The sequence below is a fragment of the Nycticebus coucang genome, chromosome 1 (assembly GCF_027406575.1).
Source record: "Nycticebus coucang isolate mNycCou1 chromosome 1, mNycCou1.pri, whole genome shotgun sequence".
In the NCBI taxonomy this organism is placed as follows: domain Eukaryota; kingdom Metazoa; phylum Chordata; class Mammalia; order Primates; family Lorisidae; genus Nycticebus; species Nycticebus coucang.
The window spans coordinates 77743483-77758962 of record NC_069780.1 but is presented as its reverse complement, the minus strand read 5'-3'; the positions used below and the strand labels follow the sequence as shown (position 1 = coordinate 77758962).

The following is a 15480-nucleotide window of genomic DNA, read 5'->3' as shown; positions in this document are numbered from 1 at the left end:
TAATAGATTGCTAGCTCCTTGAAGGTAAGGAAAACGAAACTGTGTTACTGCCTTATCCTCAGTACAGAAAGGTCCCTAGGATAGAAGAGTTCCAAAAAATGCACTCAGTAGAATTCATATATCAAATAACAGGTTAAATAAGAAGTTAACATTAGGGGAACCACTGAGTGGCTTGCAGTAATCCAAGCACTTTGGGAGACTAAGGCAGGAAGATCACTTGAGGTCAGGCGTTTGAGACCAGCCTACGCAACACAGCAGGATCCCATCTGTACAAAAAATAAAAAATTAGCTGGGTGTGGTGGCACACACTTACAGTCCCAGCTACTTGAGAGATTAGGGAAGAGGATTGCTTGAGCCCAGGAATTCAACACTGCAATGAGCTATGGAATTCCACTGCACTCCAGCCTGGACAACAGAATAAGATCTTATCTCCAAAAATAAAAAATTAAATTAAACTAAGTAAATAAAAAACCAAACCACTTTTTGGTTATTTTGGGATACTTCTTTTATTCAAATAGGGGAAGCTGGGTGAAGGGTACATATAGGAACTCTCCATACTATTTTTGCAACTTTACTGTAAATCTAAAATTATTTTAAAATAAAAGATCTTTTTAAAAATTCTGCGCTGGAGAAGCGGGGTCAAAGGGAGCGCTATGTCCGCGAAGTCCCTGAGGCGGCCTCGGCAGAGGAGCAGAAGGAAATGGAAGATAAAGTGACAGTCCAGAGAAAGCTGAAGAAGCAAAATTAAAAGCAAGACATCCTCATATGGGAAAAAAGCCTGGAGGTTCATATTTCTTAAGAAAACAATTCCAAAAAGGGCAAAAATATTTTGATTCTGGAGATTACAACATGGCAAAAGCAAAATGAAGAAAGCAACTTCCTGCTGCAGCCCCAGATAAGACAGAGGTCGCTGGTGACCACATTCCCACTCCACAGGACCTTCCTCAATGGAAACTATCCCTTGTTGCTAGCAAGCTGGCTGGCTGATAAAAAAAGCTGAACTACATGAATCCTCTAATTCCTGTTATTTCTCCTTAATATGTTACTTATCCTCTTTCTAGTTCCTTTCACTAAGTCGTTTGAGACTGAAAACTCTGCAGGTAGCAGCAGTGTGTGCTGCTATTGTAAGGGAATATTCCACATGTACAGTGTTGACTAGTTAAACAGTGCACTGATGAAAAGGATATGTTAGAGCAACTTAAGTAATCTACTTGAAAATAATTGTATATATTACCTAACTACGAGTGTAGGGTTGGTCCCAACAGCAAGTTTAACAATTTTAATGTTTTGGCTTTTATTACTTCATCTTAATTATAGCTTTGTGTGTTACTCTTATTTAATATAAATTCTGTTGTACTGATTTCTTCTGTGTTTACCCTTTGGATTTTATAAAACAGAAGTTTAAGACCCCAAGTTGCAAGAAGGTTACATATTTCAAGCACAAATAGATGGGGCTCTGAAAGACCTGTATCTCTGTGCTTGAACTTGAATGGCCTTAAACCTGTTTCAGCTTTAACAGTAGCATTTTACTTGGGCAATATTTGCCCTCTCTGGCGTAACTTACATGACTCTAGTGCTTAACAGCTCCCCATGAAGCTAGTATCCTTACTCGGTTCTGTAGTTTTAGAATACCTTTTGCTGAGGATGTGAATGAAGTGTGCATGTGCATGGACTGTTGAATTCACTTTTGTGCCATTTTTGTACATACAATAGTTTTGCACAACCTCTCAGAAATGTCTGTATTAATTTCACACATTAACAAATGCATACTATCACATGGGCTGTTAAAAAGAAAAAATAAATGTGCCAACCAGAAGCACAAGAGTTTCTACACAAAACTCTGTATGTCACTACAGCTTTTGTATCATAAGAATAGTTTACAATTTCAGGTGTAGAGAATGCCAAACTGAAATCTTTGTTCAGTCTGCCACAGACTTAAGCTTGTCATTTGTTAGGGGTATTCATGACATTCAGTGGCCTTGTAGAAATATGATATGTTGCTTAGGCCTATCTTTTGTCCTATGCCGAACCTTTTGTTTTGACTTTTATGAAAATTACAATTCATGTAATTTACATAAACTTTTTAAATGTAGAAACTTTTTACTTCCACACTCAATTTTGGAGACACTAGAGTAAAAGGCTTTAATTATTCTGCCTTCTGTACACCCATAGCCATGCCCAACCCCACTTTTTGGTTATTTTGGAAGGCAGCTATGCTCACCACTACACCACCAACGCCTTTTTGGTTATTTTGGGATGCTTCTTTTACTCAAATGGTATCGGGCTGTTTGGTTTTATGGAAGCGTAGGGTAGGTGTCTGTATCCTTATTCTTGAAATTTGCTCTGCTGAATGCTGTGTTTTATAACACAATAGTGGTGTTTTCCTTCTGATTTCTCAATTAATCACTCTTTATTATTACTAATCATTGATAATTGTTTAAGTAAAAGGAACTTTATAATGCAACAAATAGTTGAGAAGACTAGCCCAGGAACCTATGTCAAGATAAGGTGAATTTTGGTAAATAACATTAAGTAATTATGATGAGCTAAGTAAATTAGTCTAGTGACAATTAGAGTGACAGGTAAAACTTAAACATATTTAAAATATTTAGATACTTCTACAGATGTTACTTTAATAAAATGCCAATTTAATTTTACTTGTAGTTTATCTAGTTAGAACTTTATCAGACTTTATTGGGACAAGATTACTGCTCTTTTAGGAGCTCTTCCTATAAGTTATAATGCTGTTGCATGATAATCAGGACCAGTAGCTTGAGCTGATACTATTTTTCTCTTCATCTTTGACTTGTATAGAGGCTCCTCCCTTTTTTGGGTCCAGGCATCTTTTCTGGATCTTGGTTCCATTTGTATACTCACTTTCCTTTGATCCCAAATCATAGTAGATGGTGCCTTGAACATAGCATCTGCACTTAAAGGCTGCCTAGCTAGTGCTCTGAGGAAAGCCTGCTACTGATTTTCCTGCTCTACCCACCCCAAAAGGCCGAAAAGCAGCAAAATCAGTACTGTATTCATTTGTATTTTTAAGGATAAGTTATATAAATATATTTGTAATGAAAGCAAGTAGGTTATAATATGTATACTCATTATTGAATCAATTTAAGAATTTAAAAATATCCCAAAGTAGAATTTCTGTTAGATCTAGTGTTTTGTTTTTTCCTGAATATTTGCAAGACAGCACCATTAAATTCATAACACAAAAGAAGATTAATCTGAAAGATCAGAGAACACGCTATTCCTGACCACGTTAGGACTCCTCCTGTGGTTTGAAACAAGTGACATAACATCTGCTTGATTTTTAGTTTGTAAAATACACTGCTAATATTTGACCTACCTCAAAACTTACTGAGGATCTGTGAAATGTTGAGGAAGTGCCCAAAATAAAATATTATTCTTCTCTTATTAGTAAAAGTGAATTTACTCATTAAACCAACCTGCCTTCTTTAAAGTCACAGTGCTTAAGTCTTTCCTTAGGAAGAACTGTCTTTAAGGATTTGTAGGTTTAATTGCTTGGCCTCCATTATTGGTGCTTGAGATAGGGAAGTTTTAGATTTTTCTATTAATGTTTTTCTGCCTCAAAGCTCAATTTATGGAGCCCAAGACATTATCGAGACATTATTGAAGGTGGTTTGATCCTCATTTGAACGGAAATTTTTGACTAGTTGAACTTAATTGTCCATTTCTAGGATTTCAAAGTTGTAGTCTGAGAAATGGCTAATTTTAATCATTGTCTTGTTTATCATAAATGTTGGAGTAAACCAAAGTTAGAGATAAATCCTTTATGAAAACTGGCTAAAGCCTGAAAAAAAATAGGTTTCTTATAAAAAAAAAAAAAAAAAAATTCTGACAGGGACAGCCCCCGCCTTGTGCAAATCGCAGGAGCTAAAAGAAGCAGAGGTTTGCAGGTACGCAGAAAATGAAAGGGCCCAAGCAGGAACAGAAAACCACTCCTTCTAGCCCCAACCTTGTCTAGGACTAGGCATATTTTAAAGCTACTTGTGATTGTAAAAAAATTATTGGGCCTCCCAAAAGGTTCCTGCTCAAGATAGGAAAAATAAATCATTCCTTGACCAAACTGATGTTTCCAATCCCGATCATAACATTTCAGAAAGACATATAGCAGGGGAGAAAATGTATCTCTTTAAAAATATTCATATCTACATAAAAGATAAGGCTAACTGGACCAAGTTACAGTATTTTAAAAGTATTTCCAGCAGCTCAATAGGAAAGGAACATGGAGTGAACAAAGGCAACAAATGCCCTGGGGTATAGGCTACCTGAATGCTAGTCTGTTCCTGGCCACCATTATTCCTTGCCCCAACTGCTATTTACTTTTTTTCATCTGAGAATAACAACAGAGGTAAATTTCACACAAGAATGACCTCACAAATGGTGCCCTCAGTCCCCAATGGCAGAAGTCACATCTGCTAATGTATTTTGTACCACCCCTGGCTCACTGCCCCATGAAGGTAAAGAGCTTAATAAATGCTTCCAGTGATGCCAATGACTGAAAGAGCCAGTTTGCTTCCCAGCTCATTTACTCTCCTCAAGTAATATTTATTATTAATTTGCATGAAGAGTAGTCCTATGCTTCTCTTCCCAAAGAAAGCCTAACACCTGCCCAAAGAAAGGAATTTTAATAAAACTCAAGAGGAGGAAAAATTATTGTTTTAAGGGATTCTTAGATTTTATCATGAGACAGGAGATTTAGGAAATTGTTCTTTCAATATTGTGGGTAGTTTTTAGGGAGGGATAGTGAAGGAGAGTCCATAAGAGCTGATTGGTAGGGAAATAGACTTTTACAATCTTTGAGTGACCTGTTTGCTCTGATCTGTGTCTGACAGGGTCAACCCAATCACAAAAAACAAGCCTGGTTCTATGACTCAGTGGGTTCCAATTCCAAATTACCGATTTTTTTGTAAGTCCATGTAAGCCTTTCAAGAGTAAAAATAGTCAAACCTTGATCCTGAGAGCCTTCCTATGCAAGTATACTGCTGAATTTTTGGTTCAACCAATGGTTATGAATCAGTGGTGTGCTATAAGTTCACATAAAGGACAAGAAGGCAACCTGTTGTTTCTCACCCTTCATCCTTTACCCATAGCTCCAGCCTGGGGTCACCCACAGCCACTGCCTCCTCTTAGTTCCTATACTCCAAGGAGGAACCTCTACATGGGCTAGATGAAGCCCAAGACAAGAAGCTAATAACTCCAGAGCTAGCACCTAAAGTAGTTGGCTGGGCAGTGATGAGACCTCGGCATGCTTAACATTACTAAACTATATATGAGATTAGGTTCTCAGAGTCCTTTTTCCCAAGACTTCCCATTATTATGCTTGCTTTGCTCCTTCCTAGACATTAAGTTCCCAAGAACTTGTTTTTCATCTGTAAATGCTGCACCTCTCTGAGATATTCTAAGATTAAATAAAAGTTGAGTTACTCAAAAGCACTGAGGCACATAAAATTATGCAATCCAGTTACATAAGCCCTACTTTATCTCCCTTCTTCCATCTCCGTGCCTCTTCCAAACCTTTCATAAACCTGCTTGGTAAGGCCTACCTGACTGCTCAGCCTTCCTCCTGCCACCTCCTCCAGTCTTTACCTCAAAATAACCCCTGCAGTTTTCATTTTATATTCTGTCTTTTGCTGAATCCTTCAGACTCAGAGTGCCTCAGAAAAGAGACTCCAAGTTCAGTTCTACTCCTGCTTCCAGGATTAGCAACATTTACCTCCACTGTCTAAAGAATACATAATATGATCTCTGATAAGCATAAGTCTATACCTTTCTTTTCAACTTCCATCCCTCTGTGCCCATAAATGTCTCTTTCTCCCTCTCAAAGTGGTTCTTAAAGTATTTAAACTCATGGAGGAGGTGAAGAGAATATCAGGGACTTTTCTAAAGGTCATTACAATTTTGAACATAAATAATAAAAAGATCATACATGGCCTTGTTCACTTCACAGCCCAAGAAAGCACTTCCTACAAAACATGGCATAAATCTAAGACCATCTGACATACCACTTGACAATGTATAATGATATAAAAATAAAATATACTAGACAATCCTCAATTACCAAATACTAATAAGTATACATGTTGAATGGAAGGAGGTAATAAATGTATTATCTAATAATACATAACGTGTTCTAACTTTTTTAACTTTTTTCTTATTTTCTACTTTTTTTTTTTTTTTTTTTTTTTGAGACAGTCTCACTTTGTTGCCTTCGTATAGTGCCATGGCATTATAGCTCATAGTGACCTCAACCTCTTAGGCTCAAGCGATTCTCTTGTCTCAGCCTCCTGAGTAGCTGAGACTACAGGCACCCGCCACAAGACCCAGTACAGATAGGGTCTGGCACTTACTCAGGCTGGTCTCAAACCTGTGTGCTCAGGCAATCCACCCCCTTGGCCTCCCAGATTGCTAGGATTGCAGACGTGAGCCACCACACCCAGCCTATTTTCTACTTTCTTTCTCATTCACAACTTATTGCCTCTCCTTAAAATATTACATATGGCTACTACCACACTGAGGTAGAGGTACCCTTCAGTGAATGAAGCAGAGCTACTCTGGGTAGAAAATTTCAGCTAGACAAGCTTTCTTTGTTCAAGATTATACAAATGTCATTTTTGGCTTAAATGCTAATGGAATGTCATATTTGATGTCCCTTTTACAAAAGTGAGAAGAATTTGTCCGCTCTCCCAAGAAAAAAATAATTGGTTTATAATCTAAATCTCTTCCCATACTGTTTCATATTTTTATGTTTTGAAACACAGCACTCTTTGAAGGTATGCCTTTTTTTTTAAATTTAGTTGAAATATTTCCCTGACAGAGGTCATTGACAACTCAACAGGGCCTTGCAGTCATAGTAAATATTTTATTAACTATGCTGTCAAAAAATTCCCACATTTCTACCTACTCACCAATGCCTTTCCCCCACTTCTCACAATCTCATTCAAATTCTACCCCTAAAATACAAAAGGTGCCCACTCTAGTTCAAGAACATGATTTATTAATGTACATGTACTAGATGCTGAGACTTTATCTTTAGCTTTCTGAGAAAACCATCTAGTATAACGCCTTTAAATAAGTCTCTGACCAAATCTTGGTAGACTCTTAGTCTCTTGGACATATAAGCATAATCTGTCCTACTTTATCAAAAGAGTCTTTTCAAGTCTATCAATTCCTTCAATACCTAGGCAAATGAAATTGTTTTGCAGATGGTCCAGAGCTCAGATTATCAAACTGTTTTATGTTTTTAGAAACTCCAGATTACTCGGTGCTTGCCACTAGGTACAGAAGAAAAGATTTATTTGTAGGTATTCTGTCTAATATTAATGCCCGTGAATGACATATAATTTTGTTGTCAGTCCACAGCACATTAGGACAACTAAAAACACTCTACTGGTGCTAGAGCTGAGTCCTTTTCCTGTCTTCATACAGTAATTACACGTTGGTGTCAGCCCACATTTTCAATATAGTTAAAGAATTTACATGACTGCTATACCAAAACATTTGCTTTACTACAATACATTAACTTCATATTTTCATTCTGAAATTGTACTGAGCCCATTCTATTGCTCTGCATATTCCCCTTATTTGAGGTAAAGATAAAAGTAAAAGTTATAGCTCCATTGAAATCCCACAGATGGAAAAATGCAAAATTCTTCTGGCATGCTTATTCCTTCTAAGTTTCATCCAGTTCAGTCCTTCTCTCCAAGTATATCTGGACACAGAAAGTTCCAAAGGCCTATTTTATCATAATGATACCAGACTTTCTCTATGAAGTGGACAGCGTTTGGCAGATTCTAACCTTAAACTCTTTGTCCTCAGATCCCCAAACAATTCAGTTCCTATCTTCTATGCTTACTAATTAGAATTCCACTCAGATTTGCTTTGAATCCAGAACAACAGGAATGTCCCCTGGGTGTATGAATCCTGACTATAGAGAACCTAAAGGTAAGTGTTTTCTACACTAGTGACAAGATTATATTTTTACAATGAATAGCCCAAAGAGAAAACTTCTCATATCAAATTAGCCTCACCAACAGCAACTGATAATCAACTTTCCTAAAACCACTCCATTTTGTCTGGTGATTATCCCCCAATTTTTTAAGTATATATCTTCCTACATTTAACTAGAATAACATCTCTCAGAAAAAACCTCTGCAACCTATCCTGAAACATTTATGAGGAGCAAGCCATGATGCTTGTACAATTGGCCACTGATTATTTCCAAGTTGAGATTTCTTTCCCATAGCGTGATGGGAAATTTAGTAACACAAGCTTGCAAAAATTCCAAGTTAGACTTAACATGAATATGCCCTTCGGCATGAAACACTAGGGCCCTAGCAGTTCATTAAGCCAAATGTTTTACTGAATATTCCAAGAAAATCATGAGTCTACCCTCAGATACTTCCTCAGTATATTAATCAGGATGTTTGAAGTTATAGGTGACAAAAACCCAATTCAAGCCTGCTCAATATATTAGCTCATCTAGCTGGGAGGAAATATTAGATAGCTCATGGAACAGAAGAAAACTAGAATCAGAACTCTATTGCCAGACTACCGTTTGCTCTTACCCATCGCTCATCCCCGCCCCATCCAGCCCCTGTTTAATTCTGTGTCTCCTTGCCTAAAGGCTTCCCTATCTTCTACTGTGCTTGTGTGTCCCCACCAGGCCCAGGAAGGAAGCGCAATGCTATCACCTGTTCTGCACCTTCAGACTCACAGCACAGATGTCTGACCCACTAGCTGTGATAACAAAACTCTTGAGGAGGATCCTCACTTGCCAGACAAGGTCATGTGCCTTTCCTTACACATCACTATGGTCAGGAAGACAAGGATCTCTCATTAGCCAGGCCTAGATCACATTGACTACTTTTGTGGCTAGAAATGAGATGTGAGAAATGGGGAGATTATAGATGAGTATGATTATTATCCTTACCAAGATCGGAAAGGAATCTCCAAATGGAAGAAGCTGCTATTACCAAATGGCAATGAGAGCAAAACACTCAGGACAGCCATAATCATTACCTACTACAGGGTACCATTGTCCCCACTTCCATTCAAAGGTGAGGTGGCCATTTACTTAGATGTGATTGCTAGACTTCTTAAAATTTTCCAGAAGGGAACAGCAACCTGTCACTCAGTCAGACACTCAGATAACTACTGGGAAGCATATGAACATATGGATATATTCCTTCTCCTTTTTGTGTTTTTTTTGTTTGTTTGTTTGTTTGTTTTGTTTTGTTTTTTAAGACAATAGTCCCACTCAGTTGCCTGAGTGCACTGGTGTCATCATAGCTCACTGCAACCTCAAACTCCTGAGCTCAAGTCATCCTCCTGTCACAGCCTCCCAAGTAGCTGGGACTACAGGCAAATGTCAAAACACCCAGTTACTTTTTCTGCTTTTAGTAAAAACAGGGTCTCACTCTTGTGCAGGCTGGTTTCCAACTTCTAAGCTCAAACAATCCACCTACTTTGGTCTCCCAGAGAGTGAGGATTATAGACATGAGCCACTATACTTGATCAATAATTTTGAATAACCGGACTCTCAATGCGCACAAAAAGAATAAACCTGAATTCTCAGCTACTCAGTCCTTACTGAGGTCTTGCTTAGTCTTAAGAAATGTCATTGAAGCCAGGCACAGTGGCATATTCCTGTAGTCCCAGTTACTCAGGAGAGTGAGGTGGGAGGATCACCTTGAGGCCAGGAGTTCAAGGCAAGCCTGGGCAACATAGCAAGACCCTGTTGGCCTCTAACAATAACAACAACATTCAAAGCAGATTAAACAAGGATTTGCTGTTCACTTATAACTACTGGTGAGTCCTTGCTAGAAGCTGACATAAGGGTAGATGAGTAGGCAATCTATTTTAGCCAATGAAATGTAGTCTGCAAAGGGGTTTCTGAGATAGGCTTCCCTGCTCCCATAAAGAAGACAGAAAATTAGTTTACTTCTTGACATACTGCAGCCACCTTGCGATCTTGACAGGGCCCAGCCTGAGGGAAAATACACTGAAGACCCTAGAAAAGAGATACAGCTTATTGATGACACTGGAGATGCCAAATCAACTAGTCCTAAAACCTGTCATAGAAATACCTATTATAAAGGATAACAAAATTCCTTGCAGTTAAATTGAATTAGAGTCAGAGTGTTCTGTATTTGGAGAAACAAATACAGCAAAAACTCTCTCTACTCAGAATGATCAAATTGGACAGATCAGTGTTAATTTAAAAAGTTAACTAATAAATGGAATTATTACAAATTATATAAACATTGTTTTCTTTTAAATATAGGAGCATGCATTATTTGTCAATCTTTTGACGTAGGACTGAAGTTGTTTCTTAGTGTGTGAGACTCTGTTGATTGGTAAACCTTCTTTGTGGTATAAAACATTCCTATAATGTGTACTTTCATTTTTCCAGGTTGGGTTTCTTTAACGCAGATTAACAAGTTTAATATAGATTAATAAAAATACTTGCTAAGCAATCTGAATGAAGAATCCTTACAGGTTTTACAATTTTTTTACTTGTGTCACCTACAAAATTCAAAAGCAATTTTATATTTATTCCTTCTCATGAAGTTTTCCAAAGCATTAAATGTTTTCTGAGAAATATCTTTTTGTTCTCCTATGTAATTGGTTTATATAATATTTGACTAAACTAATTACAATATGAAGTAAAACTTGAACACCCACATAAATGATTGCTAGTAAACATAAAATTCAATTGGAGATAAGACAAGTACACAGGTCTCTATAGGCAGCCATCAGCTGCTAATAGCACACACTGCATGCTGTAGACAGTAGCCACTATGCTCTCGAGAGAAAATGGAGAGTTGAATTTATCATGAAATTTGGTGAAGTAAAAGGTCAATTAAGGAAACCTCTATCTTACTAAATAATATGACTTAAAAATATTTTCTCCCATTCTGTGGTTATCTTCTCACATTCTTGATAAGGTCTTTTGATAGATAACTTTTTCATTTTTAAGAAGCCCAACTTACTTTTTAGTTGTTGTTCATAATTTTGGTGTCAAATGTAAGAATCTATTGCTAAATATGAGGTTATGAAAATTCACCACTATGTTTACTCCTAAAAGTTTTATATTTTTAACCCTTATATCTAGATCTTTAATACATTTTGAGTCAGTTTTTTTACTTGATATTAGGTAATGGTCCAATTTCATTCTTGTGCATGTGGTTCTCAGTTGTCCTACCACCATTTGTTGAAGAAACTCTTCTTTCCCCTTTCAATGGTCTTTTGATCCTTATTCAGTGTCAACTGGCCAAAGATATTTGGGTTTACTTCTAAACTCTCAATATAATTTCATTGCTCCTTAGACTAGTACCACACTGTTTTCATTACTGTAGCTTCGTAATAAATTTTCAAGTCAGGAAGTATTAACTCCTCCAACTTCATTCTTTTTTGAGGATTACTCTGACTAATCAGAGTCCCTTGCAATTCTATACAAATTTGAGGATTGGCTTTCCCCTTCCTGCCAACAACAACAAAAAGCCACTAGAAGTCTGATAAGCATTACATAGATCACTTTGGGAGAAATACTGCCATCTTAACAATATCAGGCAGTATGTGGTGGCTCATGTCTATAATCCTAGCACTTTGGGAGTCCATGGTAGGAGGATCACTTGAGACCAGGAGTTCAAGAACAAGCCTGAGCAAGACTAAGACCCATCTCTACAAGAAACAGAAAAATCAGTGGGGCATGGTAGTGTGGGCCTATAGCCCCAGCTACTCAGGTGGCTAAAGTAGAAGGATCAGTTGAGCCCAGAAGTTGGAAGTTGCAGTGAGCTATGATAACACTACTGCACTCTAGCTGAGATGACAGAGCAAGACCCTATCTCAAAAGAAAAAAAATCAAACCTTTCAATCCATAAACACAAATGTCTCTCCATTTATTTAGGTTTTTGTCTAATTTCATTCAGCTATGTTCTGTGGTTTGTAGTGTACAAGTCATTCATCTCTTTAGTTAAATTTATTCCTAGATATTTGAATACTATTGTAAATAGAATTATTTTCTTAATTGACGTTTAGATTTTTTCATTGCTATAGCATAGAAACAACTGATCATGTTGATTGATTTTCTACTCTGCAACTTTGCAGAATTTGTTCATTAGCTCTAATAGTTTATGTGTGTGCATTTTTGCAAGTTTTCCATATACAAAATTATATCATTTCCAAGTAGAGACAGTTTTATTTCTTGCTATCCAATCTCGATGCCTTTTAATTGCCCTCCTTCCCTAATTGCTCTAGTTAAGACTTCTAGTATGATCTTGTACAGCAATAGTGAAAGCAGTCATTCTGGAGTGGTGCCTGTGGCTTAGTGGGTAGGGCACCGGTCCCATATACTGAGGGTGGCAGGTTCAAACCGAGCCCGGGCCAAACTGCAACAACAACAAAAAAAAAACGTCAGGCGTTGTGGCAGGAGCCTGTAGTTCCAGCTACTCAGAAGGCTGAGGCAAGAGAATCGTCAAAGCCCAGGAGTTGGAGGTTGCTGTGAGCTGTGATGCCATAGCACTCTACCGAGGGTGACAAAATGAGACTCTGTCTCTAAAAAAAAGGAGTATCACATTTAGAAAAGTTATGAACAAAAATAAACTAACATACTTAATGGTAAAAGACCTAAAACTTTCCTCCTGAGATCAGCAATAAGACGAGGATGACTATGAACCCAAACTACAATAATAATAGTTCTACATTAACTATATAGTTACCTTTCCCAGTGTTTTCTTCCTATGGCTTCAAGTTACTGTCTAGTGTCCTTTCATTTTTTAGCCTGTTGGACTCCCTTTAGCATGTCTTTGAAGGCAGGTCTACAAGCCATAAACTTCCATAGTTTTTTGTTTATCTGGCAATGTCTTAATTTCATCTTCATTTTTGAAAGAGAGTTTTGATTGACAATTTTTGGTTGATAATTTTTCTTTAAATATATCATCCCACTATCGCCACAGTTTCTGGTAAGAAATCAGCTATTGTCTTCTTGAGGATCCTTTGCATGTGACAAGTTACTTCTTTCTTGGGTTTTCAAGATTCTCTTTTCTTTGCTCCCCAAAACTTAACTATAATCTGTTTAGGGGACAATGTTTTTGAGTTTATCATGCTTGGACTTTGTTGAACTTCTTAGATATACAAATTGTCTTTCATAAAATTGGGGAAGTTTTTGGACATTATTTTTTCAAAGAATCTTTCTGCCCCTTTCTCCCCTTTACCTCTTGTTCTAGAATACCCATAATGCATATGGTGCTAAGTTTGATGATATCCCATAAATCCCTTAGGCTCTGCTCATTTTTCTTCATTCTTTTTGCTTTCTACTCCTCAGATTGGGTGATTCGTATTGTCCTATCTTCTTGATTGCTGATTCTTTCTTCTGCCTGCTCAAATCTGCTTTTGAATTCCTCTACTGAATTCTTTAGCTATTATACCTTTCAACTGCAGAATTTCTATTTAGTTCCATTTTTATAACATATATCTTTTTATTAATATTACCCAGTGGTCATACATCACTCTCTTGGTTTCTCTTATTTCTTTCTTTATCTGTGGTTTCCTTCAGCTCTTTCACTATATTTAAGCAGTTATTGTAAAGTCTTTGTATAGTAAGTCTAATATTTGGGCTTCCTCATAGATGGTTTCTGTCAATGAATGAGCCATACTTCCCTGTTTCTTTGTATGCTTTGAGAATTGGCCATGTAATAAGGGTTTAGTATCTAAAATACATAAAGAACTCTTACAATTCAACAAAAGAAAGACAAAAAAACTCAATTCAGAAGGTAGACATTTCTCCAAAGTAGATATATAAACTGTCAATAAGTACATGAAAAAATGTTCAAAATCATTGCTTATCAAAGAAATACAAATGGAAACCACAATGAGATGTTATTTTATACCCACTAGAATGGCCACAATTTTAAAACACTTAATTTTAAATTAAAAAAAAAAAAGAAAAGAACAGATGTGGTGAGGGGATACAGAGAAACAGAAACCCTTTGACATACATTGCTGCTAGAAATGTGGAATGGTGTAACCACTGTGAAAAAGTTTGGTGGTCCCTCAGAAACTAAGCATAGAATTACCATAACCCAGTAATGGCTATATACACAAAAGAAGTGAAAACAAGCACTCAAACAAATACTTGTTTACAAATGTTAATAGTGGCATAATTCACAAATAACCAAAAGGTAGAAACAATCCAAATGTCCATCAACAGGTGAATAAGTGAATTGTGATATATACATATATTAAACCATAAAAAAGAATGAAGAACTGATACATGCTAAAATTTGAACGAACTTCAAAAATACAATGCTACCAGTTTAAGCTACACAGTAAACTCTCATCTCTATGAAAACAAAAAAATTAGCTGCATGTGATGGTTCATGCCTCTAGTCCTAACTGCTTGGGAGGCTGATACAGGAGAATTATTTGAGCCCAGGAGTTCGAGGTTACAGTGAACTATGATGATACCATTACACTCTAGTCCAGGCAACAGAGCAAGATCATATTTCAAAAAAAAAAAAAAAATGCTAGGTAAAAAAAGAAGATACTTATTGTATGATTTGTTTCTTGTAAAATGTCTAGAATAGGTAAAATAACATAGAAACTAGAAAAAGGTTATGGTCATGCAAGATTGCATAAATATACTAAACTGTCCGTTTTTAAAAGTTTAATTATGTGATGTGTGAATTTTACCTCAATTTAAAAAGAAGAAAAAGAAGACTTCTACTGTCACTTAAAATATGTCTCTAAATCAACTGTTCAGGGCTTCATAGTTCAACCTCACTGCTTTACATCTTGAAAGAATCACTTGTACTAAATCACACTCTGACATTATGTGCTTGGCTTAAACTGAGGGACATCGTAAGTGGCAGCTGTGTGAAAATCATTATTATAACTGCCATAGGGATGCTGTTGAGAGAATGCTATCGTCACAAGAACTCACAAGAGGAATTTGTCTTAGGCCTCAATTCCTAAAAAGGCTCCTTGATGAGCAGTATGTTTTTAAATTTTAACAATATTGTGTGATTTGTAAATGGCGGCATTACAGGTGTTTGGGGGAAGCTGCTCCACTCATATCACACAATCTCCAAAGTGGATAGCAAGTTCTTAGGCCTGAACCCAACAAAACAGTGTCTACAAGGGACGGACATCTTATCTGACTAGGGAAGACATACAGACCATGGCCAGCAAATTATGACTTATGTAGCCTGACTTTAAAAGAATGAATCTGAAAATTTCCTTCTGAATTATCTGAACTATGAGAAAAAGAGTGAAAAAGTAAACAAAACTAAGTCACAGGATGGCAGAAGACTGGAATAAGAATCTCGGACTTTGAGAACAGAGTTTTACAAATTACCATAAGCCCAGAATCTAACTTCAGACTCAGTGAAACTCAGGCCCCTGCTCTTAGCTCAATGTGCAGTTTCAACCTGTGGTTTCCTTTATTTGATC

At 36.9% G+C, this 15480-nt stretch overlaps 1 protein-coding gene and 1 pseudogene across 4 annotated transcripts in view; one reads left to right on the top strand and one right to left on the bottom strand.

Annotated features, from left to right (window-relative positions):
- FHIP1A (FHF complex subunit HOOK interacting protein 1A) overlaps nucleotides 1–15480 on the bottom strand; it is a 335356-nt gene that overhangs the window by 212728 nt on the left and 107148 nt on the right. The window lies entirely within an intron of this gene.
- On the top strand, nucleotides 641–1003 carry LOC128580670 (cAMP-regulated phosphoprotein 19-like; annotated as a pseudogene).